Below are 23,077 nucleotides of genomic sequence, written 5' to 3'. Positions count from 1 at the left end.
GGTTATCCATGTTAGCGAGCATAACCATGTCATGAATTCTGGGCGCTGTCCATGGCGGTTGAGGTAGGATACTGTCCTGCTGTCCCTCAGGTCAAAGGTGTCTCCTGACCAGCTATATCTTAGTCTTCCAGACAGTTTTAGAGGTTTTGTGAGGATCGTACTGTGTATGGGGGAAGTGTGAAGACATATACTGCATGTGGGGCACTGAGTGGGCATTATACTGTATATACTGTAGTTTGGGAGCATCGTACTGTATTGGGAGCACTTTGGGGGCCATGAAAGAGGTACTATACAGTGTGGAAAGACTCATGGGCCTCACCTTGCTTTATGTGTCTCTGATTTTGATCTTTCAAAGTTGGAAGATATGCATTATGTATCGCACATATCCTTACTAAGGCCGAGATTGATGAGGGAGTGGTTATCCATGTTAGAGTGCCGAAACCCACATCTGTCTTTCCCCACCTTGATTATACAGCCCCTGATCTATTACTGTGATTGAATACATTGTAAACGAGTTTTCCAGCTGTGGAAATTGTCTGGTATTGTACCGTTAGAGTCAATTCATTAGAATCTGAAATAATATGTGGTGCCTTGGGAAGCCATATTACCGGCGGCAAAGATTACTGTATACTGCCTGCAGGTAAAAGCTTGAAGTCTTATTAGCGGGTAGAAAAGCTTTATACTGAAATATCAAACCTAGGTAAAATGAACAAAAATTATTCATCGTGAAGAACTAATCTTCTGGCTTGAAAAACTGTAACAGATGCAGAGGTTTCAGTTGCACCCTGGTCATACTTTCCGAAGGGCCCAAAAGGTTCTCTACCACATCAAAGGGCAGCAGATGGTTGGACAAAAGTTCTTCTAAAGTTCTGGTACAAAACATTTTCTGGTCTCTAAGGTGGTTCTGCTTAAGTACAGCAAAATTTGTTTAATCCAATGTTCAACACAAATTTTCTATTGCATGATATGTAATTTTACAAGAAGAGAGAACACTTGATCTTGGTCATCATTCCCGATGAAGGGTTCTTACTGTTAGAAGGGAATTTTGACTATTGGGTGACGACCACATTTGCCAACTTTTCAGTACTCCCGTCCACACACTTGATAATTTAAGCTCTCAATCAACACTCAGACCCCTTTTTAGGCCAATCCCCCTGTTTACTTTTTCCAGTCCCCTCATCCCTTTTCCTGGTGACCTCTGACAGACAGAATCTCTGTGTCATGTACAAGAAACCTTCCAGATGAGCTGCTTTCCGGGAGGTTTCAAGAAAATTTGTTACACGTGGGAGATATGCTTCTTCTTTCCTGGAGTCTGGTGGCACGGATGTGTCACGACCTGTCACAGAGGTGTCACGGTTGGCTGAGAATCCAGTGGCAATCCAGTGGTTAGAAAATCCCAGAGATTGGTGGCATGTGTTGTTATCTGACAGTTCCCTGTTTCTACAGCACCAGACTCTATGACCCTGGGAAAATGTCATTTTTTTCCTCTCAGTTGCTAGCCCCTGACTTCCTTTATAAACCTCACCCTGGGGATGTTTAGGTGAGGTTTATAGTTGTTCCTAGCTGTGATCTGCAGAGGTCATCTATTCTTGTTGCTCCAGAGACTTCTGTGAAGCTGCTCCTAAGATAAGTGTGTTTGACTTTTGCTATCTACCTGGGATCATGTGGTAGCATTTGTGTTTTCCCCAGTAATGTTTCCCTTTGTCACCCTAAAGTGGTGTTGACAAGCGCTCACACCTTCCATCCTTACTTGGGGCCCAGATTAGGGTTTGCCTAGGGTGAGGCATTCCTGCTCGGCAACAGGCATGGGGCCTGTATGGGTTGGTGAGAGCAGTGATTGTGAGCTGCAGGTTATTGTCAGGGGTCACCACTTCCCCCTTTCCCTAGCGATAGGGCACTCCTTTCCCATTCCCTTTGTATTGCACTATATGGCCGGTATAGTGTCTATCCCAGGCCATGACATCTGGACCCTGGCCTTATGTGTATACTAGCTACATTTCAAGAGAGGAGTTAACTCATGTCATCCCAGCCAACTTTCACCAGCCATTGATTGATATGTAGCAGTAGCTTCTCACCTTCCTCCCCCTCCCTCTTAGCTCCTGACGAGCTGCTCTTATCACTCCTGATCAGTCTTATGTAATGACAATCTCCCAGTCCCCAGCATTATGGTTATGTTCAAATGCACTGTTTTCTTTACATGCAAATACTGTGATATCAGTGCAATCTTCAGAACAAACTATTGATATCTGAATGTGTTAAACCAGACCTTGTGCTGAGCTTTATAGTTCTTCTAACACTACAGTTGTTCTGTTTACCAGAACTGTCACTCAAGGAGGAGAGCACGCCCTGCCGGAAACCATGAAGTAAGGACACTGCATAGCTCTGAGCTGCTTAAGAGACAACTTTAGGGTAATTCATTAATCACGATGCCGAAAACCAGTCTTTCTCGGGATAGTTTGGGGGTCCCAGTGTTCAAACCCCCATGAATATGAAATTATCATCTTAACTACAAATAGGGTTTAATGGTTAAATCTAATTTTGTTACATACCTTTCAAAGGGTTAATGTGGTCTGCTCTATGGACCCAAATTAGCAAAGCTTTTACACCCAAAAAGTGTCATAAAAGTATTAAAAAAGTCACACAATTTGGGTGAAGCTCGGGTGACTTGCCAATATTTTACTACTTTTGGCATTTTCATACCAGTTAAGGCCCTGTCACACACAGAGATAAATCTGCGGCAGATCTGTGGTTGCAGTGAAATTGTGGACAATCAGTGCCAGGTTTGTGGCTGTGTACAAATGGAACAATATGTCCATGATTTCACTGCAACCACAGATCTGCCAAAGATTTATCTCTGTGTGTGACGGGGCCTTTACTCTCAGTTCTGCCACAATGGGCGGAGTTGGGTTTGGTACAAAGGCGCGAAGCGGGAGTGACACCACAGCTCATCTAATTCATGAATAGCTGTGGCATTTCATACATCAGAAATATCACTCCAGTCCCTAATTTGTACCAGTTTGTTTTAGCGGAAGAAATACTCAATAAATGGACAGCGTAGTATTCTAGATGGACAACCAAGGATAAGTTTTATGGCTTGCATTAAAGGGGTTATCCACTACCAGGACAACCTCTTTTAATTCCAGATGTTTCCCCCAGGTTACATAATAAAGACTATACTCAGCTCCTGTACCAGCGCCCTTCCAGTAGAGTCCGGGCTCTCGTGGAGTTGTGATGTCACACGAGCCCTGGGTTCACCGGATTCTTTCTCCCCACCTTTGGACCAAACACATTAATTAACAGGAAGTTAGCTCAGCGGCTGCCCTCACTTCCTGTTGATTATTCGTTTGGTCGCCTTTGGACCAAACAAGTTAGTCAACAGGAAGTGAGCTCAGCGGCTGCCCTCACTTCCTGTTGATTATTCGTTTGGTCGCCTTTGGACCAAACAAGTTAGTCAACAGGAAGTGAGCTCAGCGGCTGCCCTCACTTCCTGTTGATTATTCATTTGGTCGCCTTTGGACCAAACAAGTTAGTCAACAGTAAGTGAGCTCAGCGGCTGCCCTCACTTCCTGTTGATTATTCGTTTGGTCGCCTTTGGACCAAACAAGTTAGTCAACAGGAAGTGAGCTCAGCGGCTGCCCTCACTTCCTTTGATTATTCGTTTGGTCCGAAGGCGGGGGGGAAGGGAGGTGGCACTGATTGGACGCATGGCTAGTGTGACCTCATAGCGCCACGTTAGCCCCGGCACCACGATCCTAGAAACCGCAAGAAGGGCGCCGGTACAGGAGGGGGAGTATAGTCTTTATTATTTTACCTAGGGAAAATGTAGAATCAGAAGAGGTTGTCCTAGTAGTGGACAACCCCTTTAACTCATTGAAGGGAACTCTATGTTCCTTTAAACATCGAATGCTCTCAACAAAAATTTAAGCAAAAATTTTTAGCAAAAATCACAAAGGATCCTACAAAAACTCTCACTTTAAACAAAAAAGGGAAGAAAAGGGCAAGAAAAGGATAAACAGGAAATATTCAGTGGTAGGGATGAGAGATCCCAAGCTGTAAATTTTGGCATGCAGCAGGTGTTCCCGGACACTTGTCAGGGAAGTCCTTGTTACAATTCAGGTTATTAAAAAAAAAGAGAGAAACAAAAGGGTTAAAGCAGGAGAATATACTTACCGAGTCTCCCGTTCGGCTGTATCGCTACTTATTTGTCCGATCATCAGTCCTGTAAATATTCACTGCTAGTCTTAGGCTGGGGGATCCCAATAACCATGGGCCACCCCAGCCTGAGAATATCAGCCCCCATCTGTCAGTTTTGCCATGGCTGGGTATCAAAATTAGGGGGACAACAGTGTGTTTTTTTTTAATTATTTATTTAATTTAAATAATTTAAAAAAAAGCCTCTTATTTTGATACAGAGCCAAGATAAGGGCACGGCTAGGGCTGCAGTGTTTATCTGTGCTGGTAGGACTATAGGGGGGACCTTATGCCATTTTTTTAAATTTATTTATTTTACACTCCACTGTAAGCATGCAGACAGCGTTGTGATTCCAACCAATCACAGGTGCTGTATGAGAGAGTGAGGGCATGGTCTACTGGCTGCCAATCAGAGCTGCCGGTGGGCGGGGAAAGCAGTGAATATGCATGAGGATTGATGAACAGCCCTGGAAGTAGCATTACAGCTGCACGGGAGGCTCGGTAACTATATTCCCTGCTTTAACCCTTTTATTTTACAGGTAAAGTTCAGGTCCCCATAGACTTATATGGGGTTCGGTGTTCAAGTCCGGTCCCGAACCGGACTTGTTTTTTAAGTCTGGCCGGACCCTCCGGACCTGAACATCTGGGGGTTCGCTCATCTCTATTCAGTTGTTGAGTTTATGTCAAGAGACCCATGGACGGTCCAGAATAAGACTGTGAATGTCAGAATTTATAGATATTAGTCATCGTCACTTCCCTTAGTTATGGTAGGAAGTGCAGCTCTGAAGCACCAACCGCTGCTGTGAAGACTATCTATACATGAACCTATAGTCTCATACTAGTCTATCACAAGCACAGAGAAGACAGGGTCACTGACAGATCCTACTACAACCAATGCTATAACCAGACATGGACATTCATCCTGCGCTCAGTGACGCCTCTACAATGCGTATTGCTCTTCCTGCAGCTTTTTTTTTCTCTTCTCTTCTAACACACTGATGCTTTCAGAAATCTGTTCAATGCTTTATTAATGGCCCTGTCTGTGGACCATAATGAGCGCTGCTAATTACAAATTCTGGGGCCGCAAGTACCTTGATTAGTTCTCATGTATGAATAAACACGACTGCGTTCATGGCCCGGCCTCAAAATGTGTAAATCTCCAGCTTCATGAAGTATTTACTCTTCCCTTGTCATCTGCCGGTATATACTGCTGTATATGAGCGATCAGAATGCGAAACACGGAGGAAATCATCGCCTGTTACAGGGCGCAGGATGAGAGGCGAGATTACTGCTCCTGTAACATTCACCATAGAAATAAGAGGAAAGAGGATGTCCATCTATATGTACTAGTAACAATTATATTTTTTAAACACTAGACTATCTATCTAATCCTCTAATCTTGACAAATGTCACTGTGAAGGGAAGAGGAGGAGGTGAGCTGTGACATCACCTATTGTGAATAGTAGATCCTGTGTTATGTACTGTGTATAGAGGTGCTATCAGGGGGCAATGCACCTAGGATTTCACTGTATTGAGTGCCCTTGTTGGCTTTCCGGCAGTGTTTTCTCTGGCTGGTCTCCCCGAGATCAGTGATTGTTTTGTCTTATTGTAAAGGAGGGGGAGGAGGTGAGCTGTGATATCACCTATTGTGAATGTTGGATACTGTGTTATTTACTGTGTATAGAAGTGTTATCGGTCACTATACAGGAAGAGGAGGAGGTGAGCTCTGATATCACCTATTGTGAATGTTGGATCCTATTTTATCTACTGTATATAGAGGTGTTAACAGTCATTGCACAGGAGGAGTAGGTGAGCTGTGACATCACCTATTATGAATGGTGGATCCTGCGTTATCTACTGTCTATACAGGTGTTATCAGTCACTGTACATGAGGTGGAAGTGACATATATAGGAGTTATCAATCATTGTACTGAAGGAGGTAAGTTGTGACATCACCTATTATGATTGGTGGCTTCTGTGTTCTCTACTGTATATAGAGGTGTTTTCAGTCATTTTACAGGAAAAGGGGGAGTAGGTGAGCTGTGACTTCACATATTATAAATGATGGATCTTTTGTTATCTACTTATATAGAGGTGTCATTAGTCGTTGTGTAGAAGTGGGAGGTGAGCTGTGACATCTATTGTGAATGGTGAATCCTTTGTTATCTACTGTATATACAGGTGTTATCAGTCATTGTACAGGAAGAGGTGGTGAGCTGTGACATCACCTACTGTGAATGGGGAATCCTGTGTTATTTACTGTACATAGAGGTGTTATCAGTCATTGCACAGGAGGAGGAGGTGAGCTGTGACATCACCTATTATGAATGGGGAATCCATGAGTTGTTAGACTTGTTATCAAATATCCTTTACATATTTTGCCCCATTACAGATCTCACTGGAGCACCCAAACTTCAATATGCGCTTCTTCTTAGATCACACTGGTCAACCCTTCTAGCCTCTTCTTTGGTCGGAGTCATCCATTTGCGCACCCCTTTCTATACCCCTTCACCTTAATGTTTGATTTTATGCCAGGGTTCAGTCTAATCGTAAGACAAAGAGCAAGGAACCTTCTGGAAGTGCCGTTTCTCATGAGGGTTGACTTGGTTAGAAGATTTACCAACTCTTCGAAAGAGGTTCCGGTAGGACATTTTGTAAAAATTGGAAAGTACACCTTACAGAATGTATGTATTTTTGTATATACAGTATACAGTGCACCAATTTGGGGTATCCAGTGGCTCCATCTTTCCTTCAAGACACTACTCTTTTTTTTCGGCACATGACCCGGTGTTATGTCTTGCCGATCAGCCCATGGTTGTTTCTCCGGTGTTCTTGGCTTCGGTGATGGATTCTTCGCGCTCAATAGTACACATATTCTTTCGGTGGATTTTTACGGTTTTGATCTTGCTGCAGTAATTGATGTTTTGTTCTTGGATTTTCTTCAGTGACTTTTATTTTTGAGAATATTGAGAACAGAGTGAAATATTTGCTTGACAACAATTACACAAGTTATCAAAGTTACATCCGTCTTTCATCTTTCGGAGAGGATGAAAATGCGTTGGATTTCCTGCTTTCTTCATAAGTAGGCTTTTTTATGCAGAGCTTCTTAAATTTTAGATCTTTTGACAATTTTTTTCCACATCTAAAAAGCATACAAATATATAGTTCTTAAAATTGTATGCTACCCCCTTAGCAGCTTAGCTTATCTCCAATAATACAGTGGGGGCGTTTGGTTTTCGCAAGATTGGATAACGTTTCAGAGCCTGGTGTAAAGATAAAACAAGCTTCCAGCAGATGTTGTTCGAAAGATTTCATCTCTGGGTGCAGAATTATGAATTCAGCTCTGGAGGATAACTGTCACCGTCGTCTCCTTGCTGTTTTGAGACTGGTGATAGCCTTAGGGGTACTTTGCACACTACGACAAAGCAGCTGCGATGTCGGTGGGGTCAAATCGAAAGTGACGCACATCCGGCGTCGCTGACGATATCGGAATGTGTAAATCGTTTTGGATACAATTAACAAGCGCAAAACCGTCGAAACCGTATCATCGGTGTAGCGTCGGTCATTTCCATAATTTCGGAAGGACCGATGTTACGATGTTGTTCCTCGTTCCTGCGGCAGCACACATCGCTGTGTGTGAAGCCGCAGGAGCGAGGAACATCTCCTACCTGCGTCCTGCGGCTCACGCCGGCTAAGCGGAAGGAAGGAGGTGGGCGGGATGTTTACGTCCTGCTCATCTCCACCCCTCCGCTTCTATTGGTCGCCTGCCGTGTGACGTCGCTGTGATGCTGCATGACCCGCCCCCTTAGTAAGGAGGCGGTTCGCCGACCAGAGCGACGTCGCAGGGCAGGTAAGTGCATGTGAAGCTGCCGTAGAGATAATGTTCGCTACGGCAGCTATAACGCAATATCGTATGTGTGACGGGGGCGGGGACTATCGCGCTCGGCATCGCAAGCATCGGCTTGCGATGTCGTAGTGTGCAAAGTACCCCTTAGGGCTGGAGCCTCCCATCTCCATCTTGACTGCTCATTTAAGCAAGGTTTCTATTCCTTTGGCGTCTCATGAGTTAATTTCAGGTTTGTTGCTAGCAGCTCATAGCAGTGCAGGTCAGCTGTAGATGCCTTGGGCCCACATCCAAATACTGGAGCCTTCCCAGCAGACCTTGCAACTGTTAGAATTATTTATACTCTGGCCAGCCTGGTGGAAGGAACTGCTGAGGTTTTATCCTCCTGCTACTTTAGAGTCCATCTTCTACGGTGAAGTTTGGTGTTTTGTATGCATCTGTTTATTCCCTCATCTGTCTTTCCTTTCCCTCCATGTTCATTAGTTGAGAGGCGAGTCTAGTGATCTTGTCAGCCTACTCACTAGACAGGGTAATTTTAGGGCCAGCTGAAGGATCCAGGTATCCTCCTCACCGACAGGTTGAAAGAACCTGTATAGGGACCATAGGGAGCTCAAGAGTCAGCTTGAGGTGAGTACAGGAGGTGCAACCTCACCCCTCTCCCTAGCGGCAGGGACCTCCATTGTAACATGACCCCTGTGTCCCCTCACCCCTCTCCCTAGCAGCAGGGACCTCCATTGTAACGTGACCCCTGTGTCCCCTCACCCCTCTCCCTAGCAGCAGGGACCTCCATTGTAACGTGACCCCTGTGTCCCCTCACCCCTCTCCCTAGCGGCAGGGACCTCCATTGTAACGTGACCCCTGTGTCCCCTCACCCCTCTCCCTAGCGGCAGGGACCTCCATTGTAACGTGACCCCTGTGTCCCCTCACCCCTCTCCCTAGCGGCAGGGACCTCCATTGTATTGTGGTCCTGGTATTTTCCCCTTTTTGTGGTGTTTTTTGGTAGTGCGTCAGATGCCCATTGGTCTGATCGCATTTGTCACGCATTTTATATGGACATCTGCTACTCCATGCGTGACAATAACATAGATTGAAATCAGTATAAGTATAATGCAGATGAGCAAATTTCCCAAAAGTTGAATTAAATGTTGTTAAGGAAATTTGGCGTGAATCCAATGTGTATTATTACACAGGGGTCTCTACAGACCACAGAGCGTAATACAAAAAATACATATTCTCATTTTTTGTCACGATGGGACTACAGATGTCACACCAGTTACGAGAGGACTCCTGTTAAGAAACACAACACAAAGGGTACACCAGGGAAACAATACAACAATAGGCCCTGTGCACCTTCTTGTACTCCCCCTGGTGTTTGTTTTTGGTGTGCATTAGTTTTGTTGTCCCCCTAGTCTGTGTTCTTTGTCTTTGGGGTTTTGTGACTACTGTCCTGGCCCATCCCTTGAGTGCTGGGTGTGGAAGGTGTAACATCAGGGCCTTGGACAAGAGATAGGGGCATGCTGGTGTTTCAGCCCATCCGTCGGGGGTGGGTGTGGAGGATGTAACATCAGGGCCTTGGACAAGAGATAGGGACATGCTGGTGTCCCAGCCCGTCCCTTGGGTGGTGGGTGTGGAGGGTGTTACATTAGGGCCTTGAACAGGAGATAGGGATACACTGGTGTCCCGGCCCGTCCCTTGAGTGGTGGGTGTAGAGGATGTAACATCAGGGTCTTGGACAAGAGATAGGAACACGCTGGTGGCTCAGACCTCACTACCATCAAGTGTACCTCTGGGTTGAGGGTCAGCTCTGGGTGCTAAACCAAGAAGTCAAAAATAGTATAATCGAAAGGCAGTGAATCAAAGTACTATTAGAATCCACCTAAATAAATACAGATGTATTAAAATGTACACCTTTATTAGAAAAATGTAAAATAACCTATATCCTACAAAGGATTAGACACCTTACAATACAAAAGCATAGAATAACCCAAATACTATATTGAGGACTTATCAATGATCCCCCTAATAGGTCATCAATAGCCATAAGACACGAATAAATGGGGAATAATGATACAAAATGATCCCTAGGGGAAAGCTGTCTACTACCTAGCAATGGAGATATAACATCACGGTTACGAGCACCCTAGGATTCAAGTGGTGCCCCCATTCCACGGCGACTGTCCCTAAATACTGTCCCTAAGCTCTCTATTCTAATCAAGACAAGATGGACAAAGGTAAAGATACAAACACATCTATTCCATCTTGTCTAAAAGTATTAATAAAGCCAAAAAGGTCACAGAGACTTATCTTTAGGAGTTTTCTTTATGGGTATTTTTTCATATAGCATGATTACCAAACTAAGGCATTCCTGGGTGGGTGTCAAACAGAAGGATTCTCCCAAGCTTAACGTGTTTCCCCCCACTTATACATTGGGGTTCATGAGGAGGACATGATCGGGCACAATCCCATTATTGGATCTCCACGTATGGCAGAAGTAGTCTCCCAATACTGCACATGCGACAAGAAGCCCCTGAACTCAGGGTGCTACCTAGTCTGAGGGCCAGCTTAGGGGTCCCTATCCAGTCACATCCTAGTCACCAGCATGACACTAATGCGGGCTTTACACGTTACGATCTATCGTGCGATTGCATGAGCGATCGTACCCGCCCCCGTCGTTTGTGCATCATGGGCAATTAGTTGCCCGTGGCGCACAATGTCGTTAACCCCCTGTCACATGCACTTACCTCCCGGACAATGTCGCTGTGGGCGGCGAACATCCTCTTCCTGAAGGGGGAGAAACGTTCGGCGTCACAGCGACGTCTCACAGCGGCCGGCCAATAGAAGCGGAGGGGCGGAGATGAGCGGAACATAACATCCCGCCCACCTCCTTTCTTCCGCATTGCCGGCGGGACGCAGGTAGGCTGTGTTCATCGTTCCCGGGGTGTCACACAGAGCGATGCGTGCTGTCTCGGGAACAATGAATAACCTGACGGGCGATTTTTGAAACTGAGCGACGTGTCAACGATGAACGAGAAGGTGAGTATTTCTGCTCGTTCACCGTCGAACGCAGCTGTCACACGCTACGATATATCAGACGATGCCGGATGTGCATCACCATCGACGTGACCCCGACAACATATCGCCCGATATATCGTACCGTGTGACGCCCACATAAAAGTCAGCACACACGACGCGTAATACGGAGCAAGTGGAATGCGATAACAAATTGCATTCCACTCACACCCATGTTACTCTATGAGCTATTTTTTTCTCAGCCCTAATTGGACAGAGAAAACAGTCGGGTGGAATGCGATCCTGTTTCACTCGTACCCATTCAAGTCTATGGGGGCGAGAGAAACATTGCATTGAATTCGTATTACAGCAGAGTGCAATGCGATTCTCGGAGATGGGGAGATTAATCCCTCCCTTCCGTAGCGCTGGCCCTCCCCTCCGCAGCACCGACCCTCCCCTCCGCAGCCGTGGTCTGATCGCAGGATCGAACCACAGTCACGTGACACTTGGCTCCCGCTGTGCTGCTAGCTTGAGCCGAGTGTCATGCAATCACTCGCACTAATCCCCGGTTGGCCCCAGCCTAACATCCCTAGATGGGTCCTTCCCACCATGTGCCGTCTTCTGCCTAGGCCCTCGTTGACTCTAAACTCTCCCTGTCTAGTGAAGGCCCGCGAGATTATAGTTTTACCACAACAATAAGACAACATGTGGAAGGTAAGAAAATTCACCTCACAATCAAGGGGGTTCAGCTTTTTGGGGATCAGTATACCTAAAAAAAAAAAGAAAAATCAACTTTTCGGTGATCTCCTCCAGTTCCCTACTTGGTTGGTGTCGACATTCGCGAGTCCTAAGAAATATTTTACCCAATTTTCTTCATAACCATCCAAAAAGCTTCATTTTCATTCTTTATCCCGACGAGTCGGCGTGAACCCGAGCTTCCGCGGAGGATTCTTAATGCAAATCTTCTTAATCAAGATTTATAAGTGCGGAATCTTCATGATGTAACATTAGACTAACCTCCTGATAGAGAATAATCCATTAGCCTCCAAATGAAATATATTAAGATGAATGCACCGAATCACAACAGACATTTATCTGTGGAAGGCAAGTCACAAATACTTTGCCATTATCCCATTGATGATGAACCGGCTCGGGTTGCTATGGTAACCATAGCGCAAACTGCCGGTAAAGCCTACATACAGACGAATTAGATTACATTATGTAATAAAAAATGATACAGGACTGGAATATAGAAGAAAAAAAAAATTCCGCTGTGCCGAGACGTCGCACCAATAGCCGTCCCGTGTCCCACCAATTTCACTTAAGGGTGCTTTACACGCTGCGACATCGCTAGCGATCTCGTTAGCGATGTGACACGCCAGATCGCATATGCGATCTGGCGTGTCACATCGCTAACGAGATCGCTAGCGATGTCGCAGCGTGTAAAGCACCCTTTAGAGGCATATACATGTTTTTTATCTGTCAGATTCTGTATATATCCGAGATTCCCCGCCACATTAATATTTCTACTGGAACCATTAATGTTAAGATACAGCATTATAGAGAGGAGCGAATCGATTAGATTCGCCTCAATCGCCCCCAAAAAAAACACCCACCGCCTTTGCAGAAGATTACATTAGCCAGAACGTCTCACACGACCTTAGGAGTGGCATTGAGGTCTTCCGCATAATGCTTTGCATCTATCACATGGTAAAGAATGGCCAATCACTAAGGACTATCAAAGATTATAAAAGCAGGAGCAAGGAATTCAGCAGCTGTTTTGTAGTGAATCTGGATAGTGAGAGGACGTCAGAGCGTAGTCACAAAGATAAGTAGAGAAAGTCTTAAAACACTGAATATACAGTATGTGACAGTAAAAGTGTGGTCAATCAGTAGAGACTATCGAAGTCTGTATAAAAGCAGAAGCAAGGAATACAGCAGCTGTTTTGGGGTGAATCTGGATAGTGAGAGGACGTCAGAGCTTAGCCACAAAGAGAAGTAGGGAAATCCTTAAGACACTGAATAGACAGTGTGTGACAGCAAAAGTGTGGACAATCAGTAAAGACTATCAAAGTCTGTATAAAAGCAGGAGCAAGGAATTCATCAGCTGTTTTGTAGTGAATCTGGATAGTGAGAGGACGTCAGAGCATAGCCACAAAGATAAGTATAGAAATCCTTAAAACACTGAATACACAGTGTGTGACAGCAAAAGTGTGGCCAGTCAATAGGGACTATTAAAGTCTGTATAAAAGCAGAAGCAGGGAATTCAGCAGCTGTTTTGTAGTGAATCTGGATAGTGAGAGGACGTCAGAGCGTAGCCACAAAGATAAGTAGAGAAAGCCTTAAAACACCGAATACACAGTGTGTGACAGTAAAAGTGTGGTCAATCAGTAGAGACTATCAAAGTCTGTATAAAAGCAGAAGCAGGGAATTCAGCAGCTGTTTTGGGGTGAATCTGGATAGTGAGAAGATGTCAAAATTTAGCCACAAAGATAAGTATAGAAATTCTTAAAACACTGAATACACAGTGTGTGACAGCAAAAGTGTGGCCAGTCAATAGGGACTATTAAAGTCTGTATAAAAGCAGAAGCAGGGAATTCAGCAGCTGTTTTGTAGTGAATCTGGATAGTGAGAGGACGTCAGAGCGTAGCCACAAAGATAAGTAGAGAAAGCCTTAAAACACCGAATACACAGTGTGTGACAGTAAAAGTGTGGTCAATCAGTAGAGACTATCAAAGTCTGTATAAAAGCAGAAGCAGGGAATTCAGCAGCTGTTTTGGGGTGAATCTGGATAGTGAGAGGACATCAGAGCTTAGCCACAAAGATAAGTAAAAAAAGCCTTAAAACACTGAATACACAGTGTGACAGAAAAAGTGAGGCCAGTCAGTAGAGACTATCAAAGTCTGTATAAAAGCAGGAGAAGGGAATTCAGCAGCTGTTTTGTAGTGAATCTGGATAGTGAGAAGATGTCAAAATTTAGCCACAAAGATAAGTATAGAAATTCTTAAAACACTGAATACACAGTGTATGACAGCAAAAGTGTGGCCAATCAGTAGAGACTATCAAAGTCTGTATAAAGCAGAAGCAGGGAATTCAGCAGCTGTTTTGTAGTGAATCTGGATAGTGAGTGGACGTCAGAGCGTAGCCACAAAGATAAGTATAGAAATCCTTAAGACACTGAATAAATAGTGTGTGACAGTAAAAGTGTGGCCAATCAGTAGAGACTATCAAAGTCTGTATAAAAGCAGAAGCAGGGAATTCAGCAGCTGTTTTGTAGTGAATCTGGATAGTGAGTGGACGTCAGAGCGTAGCCACAAAGATAAGTATAGAAATCCTTAAGACACTGAATAAACAGTGTGTGACAGTAAAAGTGTGGCCAATCAGTAGAGACTATCAAAGTCTGTATAAAAGCAGAAGCAGGGAATTCAGCAGCTGTTTTGCAGAGAATCTGGATAACATATCATCTGCATCTGCATCAGTATTCTATCCAAGCGGATATCCACTTGAGACTCTACAACACAAAATAATTACTGTTGACCCCAGATACTAGTCTTTTACTTGTATACAGTGTTGTCACCCACATCTGCATTCATTAAGCGCTGTGGTCAGCTTTGGCATAGAAAAACATATTTTAGATGTTAGTATTTAGCTACCTTTAGTTAAAATATCTCTTTGGTTTCAATCTGCACTTATATCCCTTTATTTATTTTCAGACTTCCTTTAATGACATTTGTAGCCTGATCCAAGTTTCAAATTGGGAGTATCTCTCTCAGGAATATAGGTTGGATGTTAAGTCTGTGTATCCAGTGTGCTGCTATCTTCACTTGATTTCATGTATCAGCACAAATCCAATACTGCAGTTCCTCTCCTTCCACTTTCCTCCTCTTCTATAATTTGTTATCTCTGCCGTCCCTGAGATACTTTATCCCCTGTCCACTAGAATTCTCTGTGCAACCCCCTCCTGCTATCTCTAACACCGTAAGAAGAGAGGGGAGGAGCAGAAAGAACTGTCAGGAGCAGACTTATATCAGTTTTGCAAAAGCACTCAGCTTGATAAAGGACTTATATTCTTTACAGCAGCAAAATGATAGAAAATCTTGTAATGAAGACTATATGAAAAGTTGCTTATCTTTGCATTTATGGAGCAAATAAACAATAAAAAAATAACCATGAAGGTGGAATATTAATAAAAGATGATTTTATTGGAAAGTGAAGTGCTACATTTTTGGGGGCAATAAATTGCAGAAAATTAATTTAGCATGCATGTATACAGTGTTCATCAGTCTACAGCTACTGAATCAAACACTTGTGTATTTACCTTGTGGAGATTAGAATTGATAGTTGCAGGGTGGGGAATTAGTCTATATAGTCCTCTATATAGATAAATGGTGCGGGAAGGGCTGACGACAGTTGTCTTATGGCCAGAAATATAAGTTTTGTCTGAAATGCGTGAGTGGAACTAGTTTGTATCATAAATTCTAAGCTATGATAATGTCACACTAGGCATGGGGAAGTACCAAGTGAGTCGCAAAAGTTAAGGGAAGGGGGAGATGGTGGCCCATGACCAAACCTACTGCTGGTCCCTGGGGTTCTTCACCACACTTATGTGCCAAGCTGGAAGGGCTGACGGCAGTTGTCTTATGGCCAGAAATATAAGTTTTGTCTGAAATGGGTGAGTGGAACTAGTTTGTATCCTAAATTCTAAGCTATGATAATGTCACACTAGGCATGGGGAAGTACCAAGCGAGTCGCAAAAGTTAAGGGAAGGGGGAGATGGTGCCCCATGACCAAACCTACTGCTGGTCCCTGGGGTTCTTCACCACACCTATGTGCCAAGCTGGATTCCTGACCCTAGGTAACCCCAGTCCTGAATCCTAAATAGGGAATGGGTGGGATGAGTTCTTCTTCAACTCCACTAAACTATAAAGGAAGACACAAGGAGGACACAGGGGGAACTGCTTGTCATTAGATGACACAGGCAGGAGTTCCGCAAAGCTTCAGCAATGATACCACAAATGAGAGCAAGCCACCTGCTTGCAACCAGAGCTAGAATGAAGTAAATAATATCACCAGCATCAGTCCAGGGAAGAAAAGGGTATTTAATCCTAGAATGTGCAACCATAGAAATCTACCATAGAAAACAAGTAACCTATCAGGCCTGTGAGGCCCCAGGTATGGTTTCTAGGGTTAAGCACCAAGAAAATGCTGATGATCAGCAGCTGAGCGGATGGAGGGTTCTGCTCGGTCCAAAATGGGGAGAGATGAATCCAGCAGGAAAGCTACCTATTGCAATGATTGTGCAGCTAGACGCTGTGACCTTCTATGGCCCAAAACCCATGACCGTCTGTCATCAAATAGGTGGTTGACATAATTCTACAGTCAACTAAGATTTGAGTTAATAATCACATTGTTCGTTAATATTAGACTCTTAAGACGTGTAACACTTACAAATATTGTATTTCCTTCCAGGTATTTGAGCTGCGGGCCTTGCTCTGTTTCCTCTTCATCTCACCTTTTTATTGAGGAGGACATCCATGAAGGACAAAGAAAGGAAGACAAGGCTGTAAAGAAATGTAGATTTACTTAAAGCCATAGAGTAATCACGTACATTTTGGATGAAACTTAAACCGAGCCATGGTGAACTCGTCCGGGCCTTTCCACCATGGATTGAGGTTAATGGATGTTGCCTGACTTGTCACTCCTCATTTCAAACTCCAGCAATGCACTAATCAAGAGCATGGGTGGTAAAGAAGAGACGAACAGTACAGCACTAAACATTATGTCCGAGTGATCTGCATGTAAAGGAAAAGCCTCTCCTCTCGGCGTCATTTTGGGTGGAGGACATACATAGTGCTTGACTGCCAAAGCAATGCCGCTATGGTCTTTCCGAGTCATTTGACAAATGCTTGTCTCATTTTTATTTTTTTGAGTGTCTACCACGAGAACGCCACCGATCACGTAGAATCTCCGTTGAAGAGTAAAATATAAAAACACAAAAAAGAAGCTTCATGACGATCGTTGTGTACCACACGTTTAATTTACCATCGTGAGACCGGTTGTTTTTGGTCAAACAGTTGTTGGACCATGGACACCAAGAGAACTTCTTAGACTCTTGCCATGAGATGTAAGCACTTTTCTGTCGACTGTCTTTCTATTGATTTATGTAATAATGTAAATTCTGTGTGCGTGAGGCTGATAACGATGCCAAATTGAGTGGTATTCGATGGCTTTTCCATCAGTGTAAGTTTACCAGACTTGGTCAGTTGTCCTACGTTGGACGACGATTGCAATTGTCCATAGGGTCTATCTTCCAGCCCTGACCGTGGATCCAAGGGTTCTCATGATTGTTGTCCAGTGCACGATTATGGTTTGTATAGAAGATGTGGTATTACTAACCTATAGATTTGATCGAGAAAAAACACGAAAACTTATTCTTTTTACTAAAATGAATGCCAGCTAAATGCCACTAGATCTTCTCCTAAACTTTGTGGCCTACTACTCAACATTGTGCCTAATGGCTTTGAAGATAAATTTATTATTGAGATTTTATTTAAGAGATATTATTCTAACTATACTACTAAAATATGAAGAGATATATATTCCCAAACATATATCGATATGTATTCTTAAATTAACGAAGAGTACACAAGGTCATTCAAGAACCACAAGAAACAAAAAATTGGATCCGGTAAAATCCATCCATCCATATGTGTAATGGTGACCAATGTATATTAATTCTGCACCTGACTTTGTTCTTGTTTCAATACATCTTCAGTCCTACAAAAGTATATTTCTTGATAATGTCTTAACGTCGCCATTGCTTATCGGAGGATGTGCAATATCCACCTGTCGATTAAAATCATCTTGATGTCTTCATTATTTCGAACATGTTGACCACTTGACCAGATGTTTGGATTTTGAGTGACCTTTACCCATCGATCAAAAGGATTATTTTTCCTGTCCCTATATGAAAGTTATTTAAAGTAAATGTTCACCTTTTTGGGGTCTTTTTTTGACCAAAATAGTTGAAAAACATTTGTTCCCAATTTTTTTAAAAGGTGGAAATTGACTTTAAATGTAGAGACGTCTAAGTGTTCAATGGAACCTGTCACCAGATGTTGGCCTTCTAAACGAAAACTAACACCTTAAGCAGCACCTGTGCTGAATTTTATAAAGGTGCATGTTACCCCCTAACCCCCTTTGTAGACCCCAAAAATACCTTTATAAAATCTCCCACCCTGTTCGATGGGCTTTCTAATCTCCTCCTCCTGTCCCTCCTTTCACCCTCCTCATATATTGATTGATGTGGATGACGCCTCGGACGCCATCCACTTAGGCGGGCAAAATCTCCATATTCCTGGTTCGCGCAGGCACACTTCGCTGTCCGAAAACATAGGTGCGCCTGCACAAAGCGGCGAGTACTCTACGCTGGCGCGAGATTTTGCCTGGCGATGTGGCTGAAGCGCATGACATCATCCACATTGACGGGCAAAATCTCACGCCTGCGCAGAGAACTCACTAGTTCGCGCAGGTGCACCTATGTTTTTGGCTCTGGGTAATAGGGTAAAGCAAAGTGTGCTTGCGGGAGCTGGGAAAATGTTTGTGCAGGTGTGAAATTTTGCCTGCCTACGTGGATGGAGTCCAAGGCGTAGGAGGCATCTGCGTCACAGGAGGAGGGCGAAAGGAGTGCCAGGAGGCACAGATTAAGACGCCCATTGGACCGGACCGAACAATTTACAAACAGGGCAGGAGATTGTGATGCTAGACACTACGAGTACTATGAATAGAAGGGTAGTCAGACAAGCCGGGATCATAAAGCAGGAGGTAATGTATAAGATTCAGGGAGCAAACAGAGACATGGTCAGGAAGAGGTCTGAGGTCAGAAGCCGGGAGGTAACATATAAGGTTCAGGGAGCAGACACAGACGTGGTCAGGAAGAGGTCCGAGATCAGAAGCCGGGAGATAATGTATAAGGTTCATGGAGCAGACAGAGTCGTGGTCAGGAAGAGTTGTGAGGTTAGAACCTGAGATGTAACGTGTAAGGTTCAGGAAGTAGACAGAGACATGGTCAGGAAAACGTCTGAGATCAGAAGCCGGGAGGTAATGTATAAAGTTCAGGGAGCAGACAGAGACGTGGTCAGGAAGACGTCCGAGGTCAGAAGCCGTGAGGTAACGTATAAGTTTCAGGGAACAAACAAAGACGTGGTCAGGAAGAGGTCCAAGGTCAGAAGCCAAGATCAGAACACTTACACCAGACAGGAGCAAACAGTATGACTGGCGAAGTTCAGACTACGCAAGCCCAGTAAAGAAACACCAGGAACAAGGTGCATTTGTGATGGCATCTTCCAAAACCAGCATGAAACCTAGTGCTGAAAGTCAACATGTAAGCAAGTGCACAAGACACGTAGCAGAGCATTTTCAAATGCAAACCGCTCCGCACAGCAGAGCCATGACAGAGATTTTATAAATGTATTTGTGGGCTCTACAGTTGGGTCAGGGGGTAACATGCACCCCTATAGAATATAGCACAGGGCTGCTTAAGGTGCTAGGTTTAGTTTAGAAGGCCAACATCTGGTGATAGGTTCCCTTTAACGATAAAAGGCAGGGAATTTGAAGGGTCACGTGTACATGTCATATCATCTCGATACGAGCAAAAAAACAAAATGTGAAATTTTGAATTTCATGATGAGATTCTTTGTATGAGGTTTAGTCCATAAAAACGTGCTTTCCGTTTCGGATAATTGCGAGGAGGTACAACAAAAAAAGCTTGACTTGTACAATGTGTTCCTCTTGAGAAACCTTTCTTTAGGTGCCAGCACTTTTCCTCCAAATTTCTCTACATCAATTGGATTCACAAAGGATTGCATGAATTTCATAGCATGCTCTGAACAAAAAAAATAAAAAAAATTATCAATTGCAAGAGGAACAGAACTGCTACTTGGGGGGTGGGGGGGCTACCCAATGTTCTTTTTCGTTAATACGTGGGGGTAAAAATTTGCAAAACCGAAGAAAATAAAGCTGACTCATACAAAATTGAACCATGAAAAATCTAAACCAAATGCACGTGTGTACTTTGTTGGAAAAAAAAACAAAAAAACATTTGTCTGTTTATAGTGTGTGAGAAAATGTTCATTTCTGAGCAGTCATTGACTGTAAAGCCATACCAAACAATATAAAAATACAAAAAAAGGAATAAAATGAAGATGTGAAATACAGTGTATTGTGTTTCTTGTATGCCAGATGTGTAGTTCATTGGGAAAGGGGTAACCCTTGACTCTATCCTTCAAGCCACAAATCCAAGCCCTCTTCACCTCCTGCCGACTACAACTCAAAACTATCTCCCATATTTGTGCATTCCTTAACCAAAAACCAGCAAAAAAACTAGTGTATGCCCTCATCATCTGCCGCCACAACTACTGCAACCTCCTGTTTGCAGACTTGTTGGCAGCTCAAAAAAGAACATATCCAGAGGAAAACATCACCACAGCATCGCAGTAGCAAAAGAAGAGGTCAATTTTATAGAGTGAGGTTTACCCTCATTATCTCCTGCCTGGACTACTGTAACCTCCTGCTCTGTGGCCTCGCTTCTAACACTCTTGCACCCTTCCAATCTATCCTAAACTCTGCGACCCAATTAATCCACCTCTCCCATCACTATTTCCCGGCCTTGCCATTCTGCCAACCTCTTCACTGGCTTCCCATTGCCCAAAGATTCCACTTCACCACACTAACCATGACATACAAAGCCATCCACAACCTGTCTCCTCCCTACATCTGTGACCTAGTCTCCCGGTACCTACCTACACACAACTTCAGATCCTCACAAGATCTCCTCTACTCCTCTCTTATCTCCTCTTCCCACAATCGCATCTAAGATTTCTCCCGCGCCTCCCCCATCCCCCGGAACACTCTACCCAGGCATATCAGGCTCTCACCTACCATGGAAAGCTTCAAAAGGAACCTGAAGACCCAACTTTTCTAACAAGCCTACAACCTCCAATAACCCTAAGGGGCACTTTGCACACTGCGACATCGCAGGTGCGATGTCGGTGGGGTCAAATTGAAAATGACGCACTTCCGGCATCGCATGCGACATCGCAGTGTGTAAAGGCTGGATGATACGATTAACGAGCGCAAAAGCGTCGTAATCGTATCATCGGTGCAGCGTTGGCGTAATCCATGATTACGCTGACGCGACGGTCCGATGTTGTTCCTCGCTCCTGCGGCAGCACACATCGCTGTGTGTGAAGTCGCAGGAGCGAGGAACGTCTCCTACCGGCCTCACTGCGGCTTCCGTAGGATATGCGGAAGGAAGGAGGTGGGCAGGATGTTTACATCCTGCTCATCTCCGCCCCTCCGCTCTGATTGGCCGCCTGCCGTGTGACGTCGCAGTGACGCCGCACGACCCGCCCCCTTAACAAGGAGGCGGGTCGCCGGCCACAGGGACGTCGCACGGCAGGTGAGTGTGTGTGTGAAGCTGGCGTAGCGATAACTTTCGCTACGCCAGCTATCACCACATATCGCTGCTGCGACGGGGGCGGGCACTATCGCACTCGGCATCGCAGCATCGGGCTGCGATGTCGTAGTGTGCAAAGCCCGCCTAAGTCCAGTACACCACTGCGCAACCAGCTCTGTCCTCACCTACTGTACCCTCGCCCATTCCCTTTAGACTCTAGGTCATTGCGGGCAGGGTCCTCTTTCCTACTGTAACAGTCTGTGCCTTGTATTGTCTATGGTTATTGTACTTGTTTTTACATATACCATGGAATAAATTGTGCTATAATAATAAATAATAGTAATAATAATTAAGCTTAAAGAGACGTTTCAGGCATTTCATACTGCTCAAACCATGGTCAGCCAGGGTACAAATGGCTAAAACAGTTTGGCGTTTCAGAAAACATATAGTTATACGAGCCAACCAGGGAACCTTTGGCAAAATTGAGACTAATCAATGTCATGATGACTTTGGGATAGTGGGCTCCTAAGCTGTCCCTCAAGGTAGGGGACCCCATGGTATCCCGAGTCTCAGGGATACCCTTGATGGTGGAGAGGCCTGTTTTCTTCTCTCCCAAGGAGGGACGGGACAGGAGTAAAATGAAAGTCACAGATATAGACAAACTTTGGAAAAAGCAAAATTCTGTCACATAGCACACATACGAATAGGTAAAGACAATAAGAGATCCAGAAGGGAACTCAAGAGAAGGAAGAAAACTACAAAACAACTGGGATAAACTCCACAACCGCACCAAGCAAATAGCACAATTTTCACCGGAGAATCTGGGACACCACACCTCACAGACCAACATAGAATAAACTATAGCTGACATGGGTAGAAGGATTCTCCCAGCATAAATAGGAGGGGAGCAGATGTGACAGGTCTCCACACAATATGTGATCAAAGGAACCTAACAAGCAGACTAGCAGCGAGGAACTCTTGCTAGCCTACCTGTGAGCACACAGCAGGTTGATGCCCAAGTCTGCCTGTGTTGATCCCAGACACCAGAGAAACCATCGGGTGGAGTGTCAGAATCTGCAATATGTACAAAGCCTGTATGTATAGTGCAAAACTCAATGTGACAATCAAATGCTGTCCTTTGCCAGTTTCTCCCAGTGCTGCTGGTGGTGATTGACAGGTCTCTCCCTTGTGTACTTAGCGAGTGTCCTGTGAATCACCAGTGAGTGGCGGTGGAAGAAGCCAACTGTTGGTGGATCTGAACTAGTCTGGTCTCTACCTATGGACTAGTCTCATCTCCGGCTAGGATTCCCTGGTGGATCTTCTACCTATATTTTCTCTGACAAGCTTTTAACATGTAGGTACGGCATTTAGCATTTTTGGATTAAACTATTCAAGTACGGCACAAGTAAACATTTCTCTTTGTCCCATATTTCATGAGTTACTTGGCCACTCTCTTGCAGTCCGCAGCAAGTTTTCCTGTAATATTTTGCTTTGTTTTACTCTGCTTATTTTTTTATTTATTTGCTTTTTTTTTTTCAAGATTATGTCTAATCTTTGGCTCTTTAGTTGATATGAAC

General features: G+C 44.3%; 1 protein-coding gene across 4 annotated transcripts in view; it reads left to right on the top strand.

The window, feature by feature from the left end:
- Positions 1-20,255, top strand: part of SYT3 (synaptotagmin 3) — a 260,592-nt gene extending 240,337 nt beyond the window's left edge. For all 4 annotated transcript variants that reach the window (XM_075328966.1, XM_075328965.1, XM_075328967.1 and 1 more), the window contains exon 10: positions 16,514-20,255. The gene's annotated coding sequence lies outside the window, so the exon portion shown is untranslated. The remainder of the gene's footprint in view (positions 1-16,513) is intronic.
- Positions 20,256-23,077: the final 2,822 nt, after the last annotated feature.

This window comes from Anomaloglossus baeobatrachus, chromosome 11 (genome assembly GCF_048569485.1).
Source record: "Anomaloglossus baeobatrachus isolate aAnoBae1 chromosome 11, aAnoBae1.hap1, whole genome shotgun sequence".
Classification (NCBI taxonomy): domain Eukaryota; kingdom Metazoa; phylum Chordata; class Amphibia; order Anura; family Aromobatidae; genus Anomaloglossus; species Anomaloglossus baeobatrachus.
This window is presented reverse-complemented; position numbering and strand designations above follow the sequence as displayed.